This window comes from Heterodontus francisci, chromosome 9 (genome assembly GCF_036365525.1).
Source record: "Heterodontus francisci isolate sHetFra1 chromosome 9, sHetFra1.hap1, whole genome shotgun sequence".
Lineage (NCBI taxonomy): Eukaryota > Metazoa > Chordata > Chondrichthyes > Heterodontiformes > Heterodontidae > Heterodontus > Heterodontus francisci.
In genome coordinates, this window is record NC_090379.1 from 20367208 (window position 1) to 20385761 (window position 18554).

Below are 18554 nucleotides of genomic sequence, written 5' to 3' on the forward strand. Positions count from 1 at the left end.
AAATCAACTCAATTGCATGTTCACAGCACATTGCTAAAAGCTGCCATTGTACAGCTCATTTACATCAAGTGTCATCAACTGTAATGAACTGTTTGTGTTGTGCACTCAGGATGAGAAAAAGGTCATTAGGCTCATATGTGCTTACCAAAGCATGAACATAACATATGTAGGTACGGAAGAACACCGACCACTGATCCATCAGGCAGTGGTCTGGACGGAATGTCCTCAAGGCCCTACGGGAAAAGGAGACGGGGGATCCTGTCGGATGGTTTCCCGAGCAGACCGCCAAAGTCATTTGGTGGAATGCCTCATCACCAGAACTTTCAAACAAGCACCAAGATGTAGCTTGGCTGGTGGTGAGAAGGGCTCTCCCCGTCAGATCCTTCATGCACGCCCTAAGTCTCGCCCCCTCCGCGCAATGCCCCCGCGGTGGCTGTGGTGGGGAAGAGACGGTCGCCCACCTCCTCCTGGAATGTGTCTTTGCAAAGCAGGTGTGGAAAGAGATGCAGTGGTTTTTGTCGAGGTTCATCCCAAGCAGCTCTGTAACACAGGAGTCTGTGCTCTACGGGCTGTTCCCAGGGACGCACACCGAGACAAACATCAACTGCTGCTGGAGGACTATCAATTCAGTGAAAGACGCCCTTTGGTCTGCCTGAAACTTGCTGGTCTTCCAGCGCAAAGAGTTGTCCACCACCGAATGTTGCAGACTGGCACATTCCAAGGTCCAGGACTACGTGCTGAGGGACACACTAAAGCTTGGGGCAGCAACAACAAAGGCTCAATGGGGAAAGACCACTGTAAGGACCCCCCACCAAGCTGAACTGAGGGGCTGGATCCATGGGAAACCCCTCGAACTGTATTGGGAAAATTTTGTGTGCTGTAAATGTAAAAATGTATATGGCATGACAATGAAATGGAAGAGTTGTGAGGCAACTCATGATTGTATAGAATGAAACTGATCACCTTTGCATTTTTTGTATTTTTTGACTTGATGCTGTTTTAAACTGTTTGGGAATGTAATTTTTACAGATTTTTATGAATAAAGTATATTTTGGAAATTAAAAAAAAAACACTGGCTCACAACTTTAGCTCGTAAACCTTGTAATAATGGTAGATCACACCGAAGCTTCAAATTTCATGTCATGAAAGTAAAGGCAAAGGTGGCAGCCAGAAACAACATTTAAGGAAGCTGGCTAACTCCAAATGGGGAACTGACGAGAGAACATTCCGAACAACTGTGCTTCCCCTGTTCTAGTCATCAGCTGAATATGCCTGCCCAGTCTGGGAACCCCCTCCCCACAGCAAGAAATTGGATCCTATCCTCAACGCAGCTTGCAGAGTGATCTCTAGCTGCCTGAAATCTACTAAAGTGGACAATCTGTACCTGCTTGCTGCTATTGCTCTGCCTGTCATAAGGAGGCAAGTTATATCAAGAGTAGAATGAACAAAGCAGACCAGTGACCCTCTAGATCCTCTCTTACAGAAAGAGACAGCAATAAAAAGGCTCAAGTTGAGGGGCAGTTTCCTACATACTGTCCAGCCCCTAGACTGGAACCCCCACAACTGCTGCTTTGTTGATTGGTTAAAACACCTACAGACTAAGGCACATGAGTTGTCTAATGACCCAGAGGAATCCCTCCCATCAGGAGCCAATGAAACATGGTCTACTTAGCTATGTCACAATCACCTCAGGACTGGTGACAGCTGCTGTAAAGCCCATATGCAGAAGTGGGGATACAGCCAAACAAATTCCGTCAACTGTGACTGTGGAGAGACATCCCAAACGATAAAACATCTCCGAGAATGTCCTCTTCTACCACAGCCTTGCAGCTCTGAAAGGTCTGAAGGTCTTTAACTCTCAAGCCAGAACCTGCGTGGAACAGTGACGAGGCAAGGTGTGGTGATAAGAGAGACCACACTCATCACTGGATCTGTTCCAATATTCTCCACTCTTCCTTCCCCCACCTTTTCGAAACTAAACAAAAAAGAGGTTCATAACCAATTGGGAACCAGTCAGACCCTCTAAATAGTGACCAGCTGAGTCCCAGGAGATTCCAACTCGATAGTTATTACGGGATGTCTTTGTTCTGCTGTGATCTCATGGTTTTCGTGAAGTACATCTAAAAGCTTCTCAAAGGACTGAAAGGACTTTGTTTTCATTATTACCTCCAGAATCCTGATCTGCAGCTTGATCACCCAATGAGGAAAAATTAAATTTCTGCACATCAAATCTCAATCCCTGCTTCCTCAGTGTAAATAAGTTATCCCTAGTTCCACACTTCCTGGTCACATCAATGTTATCGATGCCTTTAAAAACTTAGACTTGAAGCAGATCACCTTAAACCTATGCTTTGCCAATGAATACAAACTCAAGGCATAAAGTCTATCGCCATCGCACAATATTTTCAGGCCAGGGATCACCCTCGTCACCCATTCTCTGTATCTTGTCTACAGCCGCAATGTCCTTCATGAGGTAGTTGGACGAAAATGGTAAACAGTACCCCAGGTAAGGTCTCATCAACATCTTATAGCTGAATGTTCATTTACGTCTACCTTGACAGCCCCAATATGTCTGAATGTAGCTCTAGTAAATGATGAGTTGAATATAAGTAGACAGTTCACTGAAATGATGTAATGTACATGCATTACAACACCAGTTTCTTTACTTTCTAAGCGGAGCAAGTTGGGCAGTCCATCACAACACAGGAGCTAGCATGTGACAGCAGGTTGAGCTGGTAAAAGAGTTCACATTTATTTGCCTAAAGCTGACAAAGCAATACAGCCACAGCTTTCATAGAATGGTTACAGCACAGAAAGAGGCCATTTGGCCTGTCATGTCTGTGCCAGCTCTCTGCAAGAACAGCTGAGCTAGTCCTAAACCCCCTTCCTTTCCCCGTAGCCCTACGATTTTTTTTTTGTTCAGGTGCTTATCCAATTCTTTTTTCTCTCATGTGACATCCCAGTGTCAGCTTTAACCTGATGTGTGTACATTCATTGCAGGCTTGGTCTAAGGTCATCCTCTCCAGAAAGTAGCACAAAATAATTGGGACCTGAAAAAGGTTTTTTTTTTGGTGAATAAGCTTTGAGAAAGGCAATGCAGGAGGAGCAGTCTCCACAGTTGGTGTGAGCGACTTCACACAGCACTGAGATTCAGATGGCTTATATATAGAATACAAGGGATAACGAAGTGAATTACAGGTTTGGATCTAACTGCAGGGCTCGGATACTTTCGAGAATAATGAGCTACTAACCACCATCTTGTGTTTTTATATAATTCTTAAACTTCAGAATGTTAAATTATAGTCATACTAGCAATGGAGACAGATTTATTACCTGTAATAATACCAGAGTAAAAATATGTATTCATATAGCACCTCATTATGTTTAAATGTTCAACGTGATTTACATAATGAAATTCATTCTAACATAGTGTCGTTATGCAGCCATTAACAGCAACCATTATACAGCGGCACCATCCCACAATCAAGACACCTATCCCTTGATATGCAATTTTAACAACAAACAGTAAACTTTAAAGACTTGTGCTCATTCTAGGCTAGAGCTTCCGATCATTAAGTTTCACGCCCTTCATGCTGTGTGCCCGGTTGTTAAGCAGGCATTAACCTGTTTATTTTTTAATCCTGATGGAGACAATGCACACAGGAATACCATCCGAGCTAGTTCAACTGATCGGCAGTTCTACTCTGTGCTTTTACCCATCCTATTTTTTACCTGATCTTATCTAATTACTTTATTCCTTTAAAATAGACCACGAAATCCCTTTTACTTACGCTTCTTCTGCCACCTGGATCCAAAGTCCAATTTCGAGCTGGACTTCACATCAAAGTGACTTGACTGAAAATCACTTTGCAAATCCTTTTAGAAACTCATTGAGGCCTGGAAGTGTGACGATTCCCATGGTCATTGTCATGGATGTAACGGGTTCATGTTTGGCATGATTTTTTTTTTCTGTAAGAGTGCGACAGCAGGAATGTTATGTATTCCACTGTGCTGGTTATCTAACTCACCCAGTGTGCTGGGAACTAAATGGTGCAAACGTCCTGTTCAGCCTCTCATTATCTTTCATCGTTCTACATAATGTGTGTCTTTAGGCTCATCTATTCTTTCTGATTTCAATAAATGTTGACCAAACACATCCCTCGAAAGTGCATTTCCCCTGAAGTACAGTTGCAATGATACTCGTCTACTGGACTAAATTTCAGCCCGCATGTCCTGATTGGGCCAGCGCCACATCAATTCAACAACGTGGGTTTTCTCCGGGTGCTCCGGTTTCCTCCCACAAGCCAAAAGACTTGCAGGTTGATAGGTAAATTGACCGTTATAAATTGTCACTAGTATAGGTAGGTGGTAGGGAAATATAGGGACAGGTGGGGATGTTTGGTAGGAATATGGGATTAGTGTAGGATTAGTATAAATGGGGGGTTGATGGTCGGCACAGACTCGGTGGGCCGAAGGGCCTGTTTCAGTGCTGTATCTCTAATCTAAAAAAAACACAATTTCCGCTGCCCGGGTTTTGGAGACATCCCCATCTGCTTTGTTCATTCCCACCAGCAAATCTCCTATTGCGGTGGACATGTTTTCCAAAGGTGGTGGGTGAACCCTTCAATAAAAGGTACTGTTGAAAGCGAGAGCGCGATTTTGCCAATGGCCCTTCATGGGCTTACATTGGAAAACAGTTTTGGCCCCGACTCCGCACGAGCAACGCCACGGGAGATCGGCTAGTAACAGAAAGTTCAGTGTAATGATCTGCTGTTTTTTCCCCCTCTCTGCAGTTGGCCCAGTCACCCCTCGGCCGGGGAGGACACGGTCAGCCCAGATCTCCATTCTCCATAAGCAGCAAGCCATACTGCCTGGATGGAGGGCAGGACTGGGTTGTGATGCCCCTATCGTCAAACAGCCTGCTGGCATATCCAAATAGTGCCTCGGTAGGAGGTAGCAGAGGATTGGCGGGTGTTAGTGGGAGTGTATGCCAACAAGGAGCCAACACTTTCGGGGGATGGGGAGAAAGTTAATGAAAAAATTGAAAAAATGATCTTATCAATGAATAATGCCAATTAACTTTTACATCCCCTTTAGTTTTTCTGCCCTTCTCTTGTTTCCAACATACACATTTCTATTAACCTCTGACGAGAATAACTTGATAATAATTTCTTGCCAACCACTCGTTTTCAAAGGGAGAAAACACATTCAAAGTCCTCAGAAACCATGTTGGACATGAAAAGTGTAATTCACATAAGAATCAATGAAATACCTAATGAGGCTGCAAGATGTTTGCCCAAGGACTCATGTTATCTCTGAACACACAGTGGGTGTAAATAAAAGAACCCATTTTCAAATGGTAGGACTGAAGATTTTTCAGTTTCCAGTCAGTGAAAGAATTGGCTCTCAGAATGTGGAATAGTCTTACCGGTTGAATGTGGAATAGATCTCATTTTACTTACACATATTTTACTGGCAATTTACCCCCTTCAACTTTCTGGATTTAACATCAGTGAAGGTTTTTGACCTGTGGGAGCCTCGATTTCTCTTTATGCTGATAGTCTCTTCTGATGAATAAGCTGTCAAACCTGCGTGTGGGTTACTCTCCGCTCTAAACATACACGCAATTGAGAATCCAGCAGAGATCACACAAAGTCTATATAAAAAAAGACCCACAATAGATCAAATCCCCATTCACGCATAACTTCCCAATAAGTAGAATTGTGTATTGGGCTGAGATCCTGTTTAAAACCTCAGTGAGCATGGAGCAATAAAGAGGATTCTCAAATAATAATAAATGCTGGTAGCACATTAGGTGACAATAAGGTTATGACACATCTGCGCTCTGTAATAGGGTACAATAGACGGCAACAAGGACCCTCTCTCCCCCATTCCTCCCCCCACCCCCCCCCCTGCCTAGCAGCCCCGGGGACAGTTTAGTTGCTTACCTGAACACCAGCCACAAGCCATCGGCCGGAAAGTTGAGTAGGACAAGAACATGGAGACATCTGTTCCTCTGAAGGTAAAGCGGGAAGGCTGCAAACTCCCCCAAAGGCTGGGGTTTTTCCTTTAGGAGCCGGAGAGAGCTGCAATATCAGGAAAACCGTATAAAGCGCTTGAGTTTTTTTTTTAAACGAATCACTTGTAGATCCGGCCGCACTCTCACGGTAGTTGATTCAGTTTCTCCAGTTGATGTACATAGTCATTCACAGCACCCCGTGCCGTTAACAATAACGCAGGGTTGAGCCCGGTGATTTGGAGGGTTCCAGAAAGGTAGCTCTTTGTGGGTTTACAGGCAGTGTGTATGTGGTCATGTTCAGTGGCGTTGGACTCGCCTTTTGTGTGCTTGCTCACATTAGTGTCCCTTGCCAGCTGCACTTCTAGTGCTGGTCTCGGGCTCAGTAACTGCTTCACACTGTACTGAGCTCCTCTCAGGAACAGAGCAGTGAGCTGAATACTAATCAGCTGCTGCACAATACTTGTTGGTTACTCGACTCTCTTCCACTTTCTTTTGGAAGATTTCTGGCTAAACCTGGAGCCTAGTCCTTGTTCTAATTTCACTTTTGTTTGGAATCAGTATTATTTCTAAATTTTTTAATTTACTCATTTTTATTGTTTTATTCTGCTACTCTTTCCTTTACTCAGTTTTATTTCCATTATGTCCTTCTCAATCTTTCATCATCCTCACTTATCTACTCTGCTGTTTCTCTTTCCCTCACTTCCTTTCATTCTTTGTGAGTTGACGCATTTTCCATTTTTGACAACCATTTTACAAACCAATTGACTTTTTTCTTCGCCTTCTCTTCCCTAATCCTTAGTCCAAGTGAACTGGAAAGCTGCTCCAAGACCTCTATTCTTCAGTTGTCCTCTCTTATTCATGAAATCTTAGAACCGCTCTTCATTTACTCCTGCTTATTTATATTTGAATTGTGTCTATTCTCCTAGTTTACAAAATTCCAATTTAAATGTAAAATGCCCCCTGTTTGGAATTCCCAGCACATCACACGGTTAGTTTTTAATTCAATATTTTGTATTGTTTGGTTTATTGTAAAACAGAGATTTATAAGTTTAATATTCATTTAGAATTGATTTAAAGCCAGTAACCGAAGCCATTGAAGTGACTCCACGAACCTCTGAAAATACATCGGTTTTCAGATACAGTCTGGGGTCAAGAAGCATCCCACTGTATGCAACCGAGCCCCATTATGGCATGCCATCTCGACTGTTAATTTCTGTTATTTTCTTTTTTCTGATTGGCTTGTTCAGTCTGTGCTACCTTCTATCAATGAGTAGTCTATGGAAATCACATGATAGATGCCTTCATATTCCATCACGTGACCTGGAGTGGGTGGGGCTTTCAGATGGCACGTTCTCTAGTTAAGGCAGATGTGTACACTGAGTGATTGGGCTTTGCTCCCAACTAGGTGGGATGCTTATTTTGTCAGCTTTTTAGTTTCATTGGACTATCCCATATTTGTGGTGCCTTAAAAAGAACAAATGTTGTGATGATTTTTGTTTGGTGAGGTCCCCTAATTGGCCCAGCTAGGTGGGTTTAGCTGGACCCCCCTTTACATCTGTCCTGCTCCTCCCCCAGAGAGAGAGAGAGAGAGACTGACAACCTATTTGAGGGAGAAGGAAGGTGGTCTTATTCTAGGTTATTCTTTCCATATCCCTTTATAACAACCTCTATTGTCTCCTTACCTACATCCAAGCAGAGAGAACACAGGCAGCTAAGGCCTGCTAAGCATTCACAGTCTGCCACACAGATATGTGACATCAGAAGCACAGAGTCCCTAGCCTGGGCAGTAGTAAGGATCTGAGGCCCAATGGCAGATGGATCAGCTCCTAAAACCTATACACACAGAGTTAGAGCACAGCTCAGAACTGATTAACACACACGTAGCTAGAGCCAGCAAGGACCCGACTTCACTAATTCCATGGTATAAGCTCAGTCAGTCAGTAAAGCGCCACCCTTCTGAGTTTTTAGTAAATTATGAGGCAAATGAGAGCTGTTGATGAAATTCTAATCATTCACTTTGAAAGACTTTATATTTTCAATGAGTATTGCACTATTTATAAGTTTTTATATAAAATTTAAAGCTGTATTACATTTATATACTTTATTTGTTCATGGACATTGCTGGCAAGGCCAGCATTTATTGTCCATCCCCAATTGCCCTTGAGAAGGTGGTGAGCTGCCTTCGTGAACTGCTGCAGTCCATGTGGAGTAGGTATACCCACAGTACTGTTAGAAAGGGAGTTGCAGGATTTTGACCCAGCGACAGTGTAGGAATGGCGATATAATTCCAAATCAGGATGGTGTGTGATTTGGAGGGAAACTTGCAGGTGGTGGTGTTTCTATGCATATGCTACCCTTGTCCTTCTAGGTGGTGGAGGTCGTGGGTTTGGAAGGTGCTGTCTAAGGAACCTTGGTGTTGCTTTTACATATTTATACAATTACATATATTTCTCATTTTTATACATTACATGTGTTCTATTTACTATTTGATCTCCCCGATGTAACTGATGGGCAGGTCAGATGGTGCAAAAATATAACCACAATGATATAAGAAGTGTTATACCAAGTAATGTGCAATGATTATTCTGCTTCTAGAATAGCACTTAGGTTTGTTTAACCCGTCTTGTACCAATAAGTTTACGTGCCCCTAATTATTAAAATGATTGGTAAAAGAAGAAGAGGGGATAGGAGGAGGTCTTTAATGTGGCGAGTTGTTGTGATCTGGAATGCACTGCCTAAAAGGGTGCAGGAATCAGAATCCATTGTAAATTTCACAAGGGAATAAGATATATACTTGAAAAGGAAAACAAATTGCAGGACTATAGATAAAAAGCAGGGGATTGGTACTCTTTCAAAGAGTTGTTACAGGAAAGATGGGCTCAATGGCCTCCACCATGCTGTGGGATTCTATGAATTACTGTAAATAGTGTGGTCATGAAGTCAGTTAGAAATTAATGGCCATCAGTGAGGAAAATTTGCACATTGGCAGTTGCTCAAAAAATTTTGTCTTCATGTCAGTAAAAAACATTAAGTGACTGCCTTGCTTTCTCTCTTTTCGTGCTTTGCAGTGTGAGGGCTGCAGCATGATGACAACAAAAACGTGTACTTATAGATGCACCTGCAACGTAGCAAAGGTCCCAAGCCTCATTCCAGAGGTAAAAATAAACATCGAGCGGGAGTAGATAAGGAAAGGAATTCCATGATCTGGTACTTCCAGCAGAAGACGGCAGTCATTGGGAGTGTATCCAGAGTTGCCCTACCTGCTGTAATTGTGGATTCACTCTGTAATACCATCAGTTGTATGTTTCTCATAGCTATACTAATTATCGTGTAACAAGTGCCAGAGGTAGATGGGAGCAATATTGTGTTGTGATTGAAATTGTGATGTGTGAGCAATGCATTTGTCTTTTACACTGTGATACATGCACAGATTTATATTCTATTTAACTGCAGATTCTGAGGGGCATAGCTTTATTATCAGCTGTAGTGGGGGAGGAGTGTGTAATAATCTCCTTGCTTCTAGCTACAGGCAATGCACATCAGGAACTCACACTGTCCCAGTCTGTGATTTTCTGTCCATTACCTAATGTTCAACCACTTAATTGTGCAGTCAGTTTAAAAGAAAACTTCATCCCTGAGCAATGCCAGAGGAGGTCCACAAGTAATGAAGTAGATTCATGTGACTGACTGGAGCAAATAGGATGCTGAACCCTGACAAATCAAATATTTTAATCATAAACAATGAAATGGTGAGATATTTTCTGCACTGCTGTCACCTACTGTGTATCCTTCCATTAGCGAAGCATTATTTTGGCATGGTTCTCCAGTGTGCAAAGATTATGTCTGGATATTTTTTGGGGGAGAGGGTGAGGTGGCATTCATTTCTTTTTGATATTTTTCCTGTTCTCTCAACCTTCTTCACATCACAAACCAATCTCAGCTGAGATGGCCTGGTAAAGACCTCGCAAAAGGTTAGTATGCAGGTACATCAAGTAATTAGGAAAACTAATAGAATGTTGTCAGTTATTGTGAGGGGAATTGAATACAAAAGTAGAGAGATTATGCTTCAGTTATACAGGGCATTGGTGAGACCACATCTGGAATACTGTGTACAGTATTGGTCTCCTTATTTAAGGAAGGATGTAAATGCTTTGGAAGTAGTACAGAGAAGGTTTATTAGACTAATACCTGGAATGTATGGATTGTCTTATGAGGAAAGGTTGGAGTAGGCTTGGCTAGGATTGTATCTGCTGGAATTTAGAAGAGTACGAGGCGACTTGGTTGAAACATATAGAACTTGAGGGGTCTTGAGAGGGTGGATGTGGAAAGGATGTTTCCTCTTGAGGGAGAATCTAGAACTAGAGGTCACTGTTTAAATAAGGGGTTGCCCATTTAAAACAAAGATGAGGAGAGGTTTTTTCCTCTCAGAGGATCGTGGGTCTTTGGAACTCTCTTCCTCAAAAGGCGGTGGAAGCAGAGTCTTTGAATATTTTTAAGGCAGAGGTAGATTGATTCTTGATAAGCAAGGGGGTGGAAGGTTATCGGCGATAGGTGGGAATGTGGAGTTGAGGTTCCAATCAGATCAGCCATGATCTTGTTGAATGGCGAAGCAGGCTCGGAGGGCTGAGTGGCCAACTCCTGCTCCTAATTCGTATGTTCGTATGTATGTTTGTATGACCTGTTGCTAATCTACTGTTAACGTCCTTGTAGGGGGCAGTGCAGACTCAGATAAAGCAATAATCTGCCTGATGGTAATTTTCTACCATGGTACCCAGGTTATGACTGACTTTTGTACTAATTCAAGTCCTGCAGCAGGGCAATGATATCCACCTGGTTGTTCTCATTCAGTTCCTCTTATGCAAACTTGCCCTTGTCATTTCTTAGAGTTCCTCTCATTTCCTTTCCTAATTCTTTTATCTTATTTGGGTTTTCTGTGTGTCTCTCCATGTCACTGTCCCCATTCCTTCTTTCTACCTCAGCCATTGTCTTTCTCTTCCTTTCTACTTGTGCTTCTTTTCTTAATTCTCCGTTGTGCTCCATTGTGTCTATCTGTGCCTCTCAGTAACCATTGGTAAGCTGCACTCCTTAGCGAGACAATGCTGGTCAGTGTTGCTGTGTCCAGTGTAAGCAATAGAGGGAGCCTGTGTACAGAAGAGACCCTGGAGGGCTCGGTGTCTGTGGAAAAGAAACGTTGTTATTTTTCAGATGAATGCACATTCATGTGTGACTATTACATGTAATTCTGCCTCTAGGACTCCATTTTTATGTCATCAGTTACAGTGTATCACCTGTAACCAGGGGCCTGAGTAAGCAGCTTTCAATTCCTCCTGAAAACTGAACAATGGGAAGTGACAGCCACGGGGTTGTGCTGCAGATCTCGATGCAGGTGTAGCAGCAGAAGATAGCTCAGTGCATCTCCTGCAGACAATGGGACTGGCTTTATCGTGTCCTTTTTAACCAGTGGGAGGCTGGCACGGCAAGAATAGCACTCGCTGGAACAAGAAGTGCTGAGCATAGCTGCGATTCCAGCATATCGTTTGGCGAGCTGCAAGGGTGAGGAGTGTCTGGGTTTTGTTGTTTGGCCACTTGGAGATGGGAAACTAAGAGCTGCTGCAAGTCTTAAAAAGCCTGCAGCAGCATAAAGGGGCAGTCTGTTTTTGAGGCCATAGGGGAAGGATCTTTGTCCATGAGAATCATGTTGACCAGCAGTCAAGGAAGCAACAGGTACCTTAGTTCTCTGGTGGAATAGTCATACTATTACTGAAGAAAGTTCAGAAGAGTAGAGCCATTTTCTTTTCCTGTGGAGGGGCACCATAATCCTATGGCATAAAAACAAGAAATGCTGGAACCACTCATGGCAGATTGGGGAAGAGACTCAAAGAGTGGTAGTTATCCAAGGACCTGACTGCAGTGACATAAAAAATGCAAAGATGCCACCAGTTATACCAGGGTGGGATATCCCTCTATCATCTCTCACTGTTTGCATTGTAAATGGCACGACCTGTGCTGTTTCCTCCATTCAATGTGACAGATCCTTGGAAGTTTCCCATGGTTGCCCATTCTGTGGGAGGGGAGACAGCACTGTAGCTCCTTATGGCCCACTCACGCCTCGAACTGCTGCCACCTGGACAGCTCCTTCCATTGGAACAGTGTGATGTGTTTTCGTCATCATGCACCCGATGGGCATCAGACTAATTCAACATGTTCATGAATTTTGTACAGTTCCTATAAACGTCCTCAGGATGTTCCAGTGTGCTTTAGAAAGAACATCACTGTTGTAATATAGAAAAACACAACAGCCAATTTGTGCACAGCACAATCCCACAAATGGCAATGAGTTAAATTACCAAATAATTTGTTTTAGGTGAAACGCCACAGGATCTTTGAAGGTCGTTTGAGAGGGCAGACAGGGCCTCAGGACTTCCTCAGTAATGCTCTGAAGTGTAAGCCTAGATTTTGTGTTTATGGCACTCGAGTAGGTAGAGATTTGAGCCCATGACTTTCTGCCCATGTTTGCTACCCCCGAGGCAAGGCTGAAAGAGCGGTTTCATCCTTGCCGAGCAACGTGAGTAAAATCCACTGCACGAGCTTTGACCAACAGTACACTGAAACAGGCTTTAAACTGTTCTCCAGAGCTGGTACAGGATGTACTCCAGAGCCTGCCTCATGTAGATTTGTGACTCCAAGGATATTTCCTTGGGGCACAACATGCATCTTCTCGATGTGTTACCATTGTCTCCACATGTAGTCTCCTTCTTGCTCGAGACTTTTCTTTTAGTGTAATTCTGTACACAGCTTATCAGCACAGTGTGACTCTTCCACTCCATGCAGCCTCTTATATCACCAGCTTGTGCTGTCTAAACATAACTATTCTACTCACCACAGCAATACATCAAAGTATGAAGTGAATAAATGTTGTTGCTACTTGAAGTGTTCTTTGAAACAAGCTCCTGATTTGAATCAGATGGACATTCCGCTTTCTGCGGGCCTACTTTACACCTGGGTTGTTTTGAGATCTGCTTCTGTAACACAGATTGGCATAAAAGTTGCAGATGCTAACTTGACCAATTTAATTGGCAATGCAATGGTTTTCATCGGGATCTGCTACTTACCATATAGTCCAAGCATCCCACTGCTGATCACATATTAGGAAAGTTGAGCACATACTGCCTGTCATATATGACACATGGCCTGCCATATCCCACTCCTTGGGCTGTATTTTATAATGATGGCGAGATGAAAAAATGGCGGCCTGCGCGTGCCATAGAGCCGATACAACCTTCCGTGCGGTGGCTTATTTGCATCTCCAGGGTGGTTCGCCCTCCCTGATCACCTGGAGGGGACAGGCTGTCCGTCACCAGGAGTGGCGTCACCTGCCTGTGTGCTGGCGATGACGCCATTTTTAAAGGGCTGTCAGCCATACAGGCTAATTTAAATATTTAAAGGTAAATTGAATTAAAATAAATAAATACATCTCTTTTGCCCCGCCTCCCCCTAATAACAATTCAATTAATTATTTGCCCTTTCCCCCCAAAAACACTTACCTTTACCATCTGACCTTCACCCCCCCATCCCAAAACTGCACAAACATTCAACTACAACCCTTCCCACCATCCCTTACGCACATGACGTTAAATTGACGCCATTCCTCCCACCACTCCCGCACTGATAAATGTACCTCTGTCCCCTCCGCACCAGTGTGGCGCCTCATTTCGTCTGTTGGGGATCTGAAGATCGCAGCAGGACATCAGGCGGCAGTGTGAGCTTAATTAAATCAATCATTTTAATTAATTTCAATATTCAGCGATGGGGGGGGCGGGGTGCCAGGAGGCCTTGCTGCCGCCAGTAATATCAGGCCAAGTCCTCCCGCCATGAAACCCAATGTCAGGGGTTCGGGAAAATCCAGCCCCTTGCGTATCACACACTGCATATTGTATATCACATACTCCCTGCCATATATCACACACTGCCTGTCGTATATCACACACTGCCTGTCGTATATCACACACTGCCTGTCGTATATCATATACAGCCTGGCGTATATCGCATATTGTAAGTCATATGTAACACACTGTCTGTTGTATATCACAACCTGGTTGTCCTATATCACACACTGCTTGTGTATCACACACTGCCTGTTGTATGTAACACACTGTCCGTCATATATCACACACTGCCTGTCGTATATCGCACAATGCCTGTCGTATATTGCACAATGCCTGTCATACATCACACACTGTCTGTTGTATGTCACACAGTGCCTGCCATATCCCACTCCTTGTTGTGTATCACACGCTGTCTGTCATACATCACACATTGCCTGTCATATTCCACTCGTTGTGTACCACACACTGCCTGTCATATATCACACACTGCCTGTCATCTCCCACTCCTTTTAATATATCTCACACTGTCTGCCATTTATCAATAGGATCAGAAAAGAGAAGGAGGCAGGCTATTGGTAAAAACTTGAGAATAGAGGCAAAGGTGGTAGAAGGAGAGTTCATCTGAACTCTGAAAGTGTTGAGATGGGGTATAGGGGATGAAGCAGATACCATTTCTGGAGACTAATTGTTTCCTGTGACCTAAATATTGACTTTAATATCCTCGAACATTAACTTTAGTTCCCACTTTATGGTAAGAGTGTGGGATGGATGTGTAAATGTTTCATAGTGGGGAAGGGGGTGGGTGGTAAGTGACAGAATGAAGCTTGGGATGGGGACCCTCTGTCATTATGCAGTGCCAGTGGGCTAGTCTGCACCATGGTACTGGCCTACTTTTTTCTTCTCCTAGGCTCAAAGAATGCACGATCTGTTTTACCTGTGTCTCCTGCTCCCACTCCTACATGCCTTGCCCACCCAACCAACTCTATCAGTTCTCTGAAGCTCTTTACGTTTTCTTATACACCTCCTATTGTCTCACGTTAATGTCATTTAAACCATGTCATCATTTTTTGTTTTCTGTTTAAACATTTAACAGGTCATTCTGCATCTTCACGTGTGTGTGTTTTGTGTGAGTGTGTGTGTTTTTTGTGTTTGTGAGTGTTTTGTGTGTATTTTTTGTGTGTGTTTTGTGTTTGTTTGTGTGTGTGTTGTGTGTGTGTGTTGTGTGTTTGTGTGTGTGTGTGTATTTTGTGTGTGTGTGTGCACACAATTCTCTTCCTCTTTTCCTTTCTTTTTTTAAATGCTGTTTATCTGTAACCTTTCTCATTTCTGATGACGGGTCCACACCTGAAATGTTGGGGTATAAATTTATCTTGTATGGAGTCACATAACAAGTGATAGTGAATCTGCCAAAACAAATTTATCCCCCATTAGTTTCTCCATTCTCTCAATAAGTGCTGACTGATCTGAGCATTTTCAGTATTTGATTCAAGATTTATTTTAATTGGGAAACTTAGTGCAGTCTCTGAAAGTGGATTCGGATTGAAAAGGTAAGAAGAACTTGTAACTAGAAGGCATCATTCATGTCCTAAGGGAATTCCAATGTGCTTCACAGCCAATGAGTTGCTTTTGAAATGAGGTTGCTGTTATGTAGGCAAATGCAGAAGCCAATTTTCACACAACAAATATCGAGCAATGGGATCAATGACTAGTTAATCTGTTCTGGTGGTGATGGTTGTGAGATGAATCCCATTAGGATGTCACAGGAATTCCCTGGGTCTTCTGACAGGGCCTTGCTGAAGTGTCAGCCTAGGTTACATGCTGAAATCCTGAACTGGGCCACTGAGCTAACTTAATGTCAGTCTTCATTCAATGGTAGCACTCTTACCTCTGAGTCAGAGGTCATGGGTTCAAGCCCCAACTCAGAGACTTAAGCACGTAATCTAGGCTGACACATTAGTGCAGTACCAACAGAGTGCTGCACTGTCGAAAGTGCAATCTTTCAAAATAAATGTTAAATCGAGACCCATTTGCCTTCTGAGGTGGGCGTTAAAGTTCCCATGGTGCACTGTGAGGAAGAGAAGGTGGGTTCCCCTATTTTCATGGCCAATATGTATCCCCCAACCAACATTGCTAAAACAGATTATCTGGCAATGTATGACATTACTGATTGTGGAACCTTGCTGACGGCCTCATTCTCATACACTATAACAATGATCACACTTCAAAAATACTTCATTGACTTTGAAGTGTGTTAGGAATTCCTGAGGTTGTGAAAGGTGCTATAAAATGCAATCCTTTCCTTTTCTTTTAATGCTACATCTTTCCTCACGGACCATTTCATCCTCATAACACTCGATTCTTTTTATAACTGTCGATTAAGGTGAGTATTCTTTCCCATAATGTGCTATCTGAATTGTTGTAATTTTCACACCAGGAACCTTTAATTATGCTGCTGCATTGATAAGAAGCTCAAAGTCTGATAGAAAATGTATTGGTGATCATCCATGTGAATAGCACTAGTGATCGTACAGTCTGCAGTCCTGTTCGACAAGGACTTCTTTGGAGTAGGCAGCACAGAAACTGGGCCCTGATATAATGGTTTCCATTTTGGTAAGCACCACATAAATTACACTGGGACTGTAAACCATAAACCCTGGGCTAAAAACTGATTCACTCCCATTTTCTGGCAGGGTGGTTGCATTTTGAGATCTGTCTGCATCCAGTCCCCTTGAGGTAGCCAGCATGCAAACCTCGTGCTGCCTTCTCATTTCCATGATTCAGCCAAGTGGACCTGTGCTGCTAGTTGGCGGAATGCTCATGAGTGGGCCTAGCAGCATGTGAGGCCCACTCGCCTGCCAGCTAGCCTCCCGCTCTTCAAGGCAGTCCACTCCTCTTAAAGGGGAGCTGCTGCATAGTGCCAGTGTTGCACTTGTCTGCATGTGTAAACAAGGGAAATGGAGTATGAGGGCAGAGAGAGGGAGCCCAGGTACATAAATGCAGCACTGGAGGCTTTAGTCATGGAGGTGGACAGGAGGAGGAAGGCCATGTTTCCATGTTGGACCATGAGGCCCTCAAGGGACATCTTCTGAAAGAAATGGGAGTAGGTGGCCAAGAAGATTAACTCCCAGAGTCTGGCACCAAGGAGCTGGCAGCAGAGCCAATACAAGTTCAGTGACCTCACGTGGGTGGTCAAGGTCAGTGATTGCATGCTAAAGGACATCTTGTATCCACTACACCACTAACCTCTCTCACTGCTCAATGCAACACACCCCCAGCACTCACCCAGCAGCACTCCCTGGCACTCAGGACTCATGCTTAACATTCAGATACTCCACCTCATGCACCTACCAATGCTGCCAGCCTCACACCCACTTCTCCTTGCCTCCACATACCTTCAGCTATTCAGCTATGGCCAAAACATCAACTAATCACAGTGCAACATAATCACTGACATTATTCCCTTTCTCTCTCTGTACAAAGTTGGCCACAGTAGAAGGGAGCAAACAGAACTGATAGGGGACAGGAATGCCTCCATCTCAAGAGCCCTGGCAGCCTTCTCTCTCATGAGATGATGGTTTGCTCCTTGATGGTCAACTCTTTGTTAAACATCATCTGGTGTGGCTCAGGAGTCCCACTCTGGAACGGGAGTCTCTGCTACACGTTCTGCATTTGAAGGCAGTGGGCTGAGAAGCTGCCGGATTCGCTGGCCTCTGGTTTCTCTGGGCACTCTTCTCAGTCAGCTGAGCTTTCCATTTCTCCTCGCCTCTTCCGATGCCCCTCCATCAGTCAGCCCTCACAGATCCCGGCTGTCAGTGGCTGTCTCCCAGTTGTCTCTGTCGATGTCCACCATCCTGAGATCTCGCTTGCAGGTGTCCTTGGAGCAGTTATATGTACGTTCAGTGGGTCGTGACCCAGTGGCCAGTTCATTGTACAGAAGGTCTTTGGTATATGCTGTCATCCATTCAATGAATGTGGCCGAGCCATTGCAGACATCATTGGCTTCGTAATGAGTGTATGCTGATAGAATTAGCCTGCTCCAGGTCCTTTTGTCCCTTTAAGAGATGCTGAAGAAACATCTGAGACTGCGAAGGTGGAAACTGTTCAGCTTTTTCTCCTGTCCAGCATAAATTGTCCAGGTTTCACTACTGTGGATCAGTGCACTGAGGACACAGGCTTGGTAGATTCGCTGTTTGGTGTTCTCTGTCACATTGTTGCTTTTCCAAACCCTCTTACTCAGCTTGGACAGCAGCTGCAGCTTTTGTAATGCATGTGTTGATTTCAGTATTAAGTGACAGATTGCTGGTGATTGTGGAGCCTAGATATGTGAAGCTATAAACAACTCCTAGTGTCACATTATCAATTGATGGAATGGCAACGTCCCATACCATGACATTCGTCTTCCTGATACTGTTGGTCAAACCAAACTCTTTACAGATGTGAGACAGTTTGTCCATTTGCTGCTGAACGTATTCCTCTGTATGGAAGGCTAGTGCGGCATCATTAACATAGAGCAACTCTCTGATGAGGACTTGGCATGCTCTTGTCTTGGATCTCAGGTGGACAAGGCTGAACAGTTTTCTGTTGGTTCTGGTATGTAGACACCCTTTGCACATGAACTGAAGGCATAAGACAGTGGCAAAGTGAAGTAT